At 36.3% G+C, this 4,564-nt stretch overlaps 1 pseudogene; it reads right to left on the reverse strand.

The window, feature by feature from the left end:
* Nucleotides 1-2,801: 2,801 nt before the first annotated feature.
* Nucleotides 2,802-2,941, reverse strand: LOC126010368 (uncharacterized; annotated as a pseudogene).
* Nucleotides 2,942-4,564: the final 1,623 nt, after the last annotated feature.

The raw sequence follows: 4,564 nt of genomic DNA on the forward strand, positions 1-4,564 counted from the left end.
AGAGATGCATTTGTTTCTTTATGTGGGGTACATCTGTCGATGCTCAGGACTTCTTCCTGGCTCTGCACTCAGAAAATATTCCTGGAACCACATGGGGTACCATGCATTGAATCCAAGTCCAGCCCATGGAAAGCAAGTGACTTTTTCACTGTAATATGGTTCAAGTCTGCAGAGAGGCATTTTGGGTTGATAGGTGTAACTGGAATATTTAGGAGTGGTGTGCTAAAGAGTAGTGTACTAATCTGTACACACAAAAAATACAATTTGGTAAGGTTTTATATAATTAAAAACCTATAAAATCATCAGTATGAACAAGGAGCATGGCCAACATTTCCAGATGTTTCTTTGAGACTCTTGTAAAACCACTTTATGTGTACCTCTCTCCCCAGGCAACTGCTGAACTTCTTTTTCACTAATATAAATTAATTCAAATTGCCTAGAATTTTACATAAATGGTAAAATGTAGAATATTATTTTTATGCCTGACTTCTTTCATCAGCATAATTATTGTCTTACATAAGTCATTGTATGTATCATACATAGTTCAACCTTTCTTGTTAAGTAATATTTCATTAAATAACTAGACCACAATTTGTTTATATAGCTTCCATTCACTACTTATGGGTGTTCAAACAACAAATTTTGACTATAAAAAAGAAGCTATTATGAATATGTAAGTCTTTATAAAGAGGAAATGCTTTCTTTTCTCTGGAGCAAATTTCCAGGAAAGGATTCTCTGGCCATATGGTAGATATATTTATAATTTTTTTCAAGGGCTATAGAAATAATACAGCAGATAGGGTGCTTGCCTTGCATGACTCTAACCCCAGTTGGAACCCCAAGAGCACTTTATGAGGTCCCCTAAGTCCTGGAATAAACCCTAAGCACTGGAAGGTGTGATATCTAAAAATTATTTTTCTAATAACTGAGAGGACATTTTTTAAAGTGATTTTTTACATTTCAATAGAAGTGTAAGAGAGTCCTAGTTTATTCACATTTTTATCTACAATTCATATAATACATTCATATATTAGGATCAATGCCTGAAGGTATATAATTGTGAAGGTATATCATTGTGTTTTAATTAGTATCCATTGAATAAATTTACTTGTTATAATTATTATGCATAATTATGCTATAATTATGTCTTCTTTGGTGAAGTGTCTACAAATATCTTTAAACATTGGATATTTTTATTGTTTAATTTCTTCATATATATTTTATGCATTTTTTTGTTTGGTTTTTGGGTCACACCCGGCAGCACTTAGGGGTTACTCCTGGCTCTATGCTCAGAAATCGCTCCTGGCACACTCAGGGGACCATATGGGATGCCGGGATTCGAACCACCAACCTTCTGCATGAAAGGCAAACGCCTTACCTCCATGCTATCTCTCTGGTCCCTGCAATTTCTTTCTTTCTTTCTGTTTTTTTTTTTTTTTGGTAGTGGTGGTGGTAGGATGATGGTGGGTGGTGGTGGTGGTGGTGGTGGTGAGCAATTTCTTAATGAGATCTGATATGACTTGTTTTTTTCATTCTTTTAGATATATCTTCAATAAGTGAAACAATCAGGACTTTCTTAATGGATAACTTTATCAAATGTTCTCCTTTCTATGATCTATGAGTTTGGGTACTTACTTGAAGTACCCAGGTTTAAGGGTACTTGGAATTAATATAATGAAAACTACTATACGGAAATATTGCCCCCCAACTCAGATGACTATTTATGACAAATCCTAGATTTCCAGGGAAATTGTTATTCATTTTTTTGCATGGATAAAGATCCTAAAGGAATTCACTAAGATGGAATAATATATGGAATATTATTTGACTTAGAATGTGTAAAAATAGGGGCCGGATCTGTGACGCAATGGTAGGGCATTTCCTTGCACGTGACTGACCTATGATGGACCACGGTTTGATCCCCGGTGTCTCATATGGTCTCCCAAGCCAGAGTAATTTCTGAGGAACACATAGCCAGGAGTAATTCCTGAGTGTTACCAGGTATGCCCCCCCCAAATGTGTAAAAACAAGAAACAACAAAGCCAGAAATATCAATCTAGAAAATCTAGAATTTCCCTGAATTACAAATACATCTTGACTATTTTAGCACTGTACTTCCATTTTTTCATTTTGCAAACTACTGAATATCTTTTAACATGACATGAAGGAAAATAAAAAGTTTTATGCTAAGTATCTATAAATATTGTCTAAATCTATTTACTATATATTATTATAATATATTATACATAATATATATTATTATAATTATTATAAATAGAGCCTTAAAATAAAATAGAGAATTATCTACTTGAGAAAATGACAAATGATGATAGGAATATCATATTAGATTTGGATAGATAGCTGATAGACAGGTAGGTAGGTAGATTAGATGATAGGAAGATAGATAAATGTAGGCTTTTGGGTCCACCCAGTAGTCTTCAGAGTTTATTCTTTTTTGGGGGGTTGGAGATGACACCCGCCAGCATTCAGGGGTTACTTTGGGCTCTACGCTCAGAAATCGGTCCTGGCAGGCTCAGAGATGCCGGGATTCGAACCACCGTTCTTCTGCATGCAAGGCAAACGCCTTACCTTGGGCCCCAGGGTTTATTCTTGACTGCACTGAGAGGTCACTTTTGATGGTGTTTTGGGAACCACTCGGATTCCTAACATCAAACCTAAGCCAGTAATCTGCAAAGCAAGTTCCTTACTACCCATACTATCTCTCCAATCCATTATATCATGTTGTTAGCTAGTTTAATGAATAGAACTAGAAAGGATAAATGGAGACTACATTTTTTTTAAGCCTAAAGCACCTGGTATTTTCAGGCAGTCTCCCATCCAAGTACTAACCACACCTGACCCAGTACTAACCAGGCCTGACCCTGCTTAGCTTCCAAGATCAGACGAGATCAGGCGCATTCAGGGTGGTATGGCCGTAGACACAGACTACATTTTTTAAGTGCATTAAGAGTACATAAGTGGGGGCCGGAGAGATAGCATGGAGGTAAGACGTTTGCCTTTCATGCAGAAGGTCATTGGTTCGAATCCCGGCGTCCCATATGGCCCCCTGTGCTTGCCAGGAGCAATTTCTGAGCATGGAGCCAGGAGTAACCCCTGAGCACTGCCGGGTGTGACCCAAAAAAACCATCAAAAAAAAAAGTACATAAGTGATATTAAACGAATCTAAGGTCTGAGATACATAGTACAGTTTTCTGATAAAAATCTTTAGGCCAAAATTACTGAAAAGATAAAATGATGCTATTGATAGAAATACACATCTTATAAGAGTCCTTGGTTTTTGTTAATGACAATTTTAATTACATATTATTTTTGTTTTTCGGCCACACCCAGTGACACTCAAGGATTACTCCTGGATATGTGCTCAGAAACTGCTTCTGGCTTCGGGGACCGACCATATGGGATGCTGGGGGATTGAACCATGGTCTGTCCTAGGCTAGCGCACTCAAGGCAGATGCATTACTGCTTGTGCCCCTGCTCCGGCCCCTAATTACATTTTTTTAATGTTGGACAGACAACAATAAATTTAAAGTAAAGTATTATGTAAAATTAGAGAAATCCTTGATTAGAAAAATACATATAATAATATATTTTATATATGATATAAATATAAAACATTTATAAACATAAAACACCTATCAGTTAAAAAGTAAACTGGACACTAGATACATTTGATTTATTTTTTATTTATTTATTTATTTGTTTATTTTTGTTTTTTGGGTCACACCCGGCAGAGCTCAGGGGATACTCCTCGCCCTATGCTTAGAAATCGCCCCTGGCAGACATAGGGGACTATAATGGGTGCCAAGATTCGAACCACCGTCCTTCTGCATGAAAGGCAAATGCCTTACCTCCATGCTATATCTCTGACCCCATAGATACATTTTAAAGGAATGTGAAAATAAAGATCTGTGGTAGAAAATTAATACTGGTTAAAAAGTGTATTGCCTGGGTAGATGGTACCTGAAAACATGTCACCACATTTCCTCTTCTGAGATGTGGAATTTCTTACTTTTTATGCTAAATTCTGTACCAGGGCTCTCTCTGCCCTTGGAGAAGCCCACAGTTTTTAGTGAGGGAGTTATTCATTACTCTTTTTCTTTATCTTATTATCTCCCTCCCTTACCTCAGTACGCCCAAATAAAAACGTTCCTACTTCAATAAAAAAAAAAAAGACCTAGACTTGTCATAACTCCTCTGCAATTAAAACAAAACTCATACCATATCTTATACAATTAAAAGACTCTTTATTGATAAATGGAACATTGTCCAAATCTATTGTCAATTTCATTGTTTATAATCTCATATCAATGGAAAATGCCTTTCTTATTCTGTGCCCCTTAGGACCAAATGATTTGGCCTTGGTTACAGTTCCTGGCACAGAATAGCTCTCTAATATTGTATGTTAGATGACCAGATGGTTCTTTTCTTATTTTCTCAGCCAATTCAGTAAGTCTCTCTTCCATGTGTAAACCAGATGGCTGAAGAGTGACATATATCTTAGCTACATAATCCAAAGTAATTTAATCATTGTTATTGTCTATTC

The sequence above is a fragment of the Suncus etruscus genome, chromosome 5 (genome assembly GCF_024139225.1).
Source record: "Suncus etruscus isolate mSunEtr1 chromosome 5, mSunEtr1.pri.cur, whole genome shotgun sequence".
NCBI lineage: Eukaryota > Metazoa > Chordata > Mammalia > Eulipotyphla > Soricidae > Suncus > Suncus etruscus.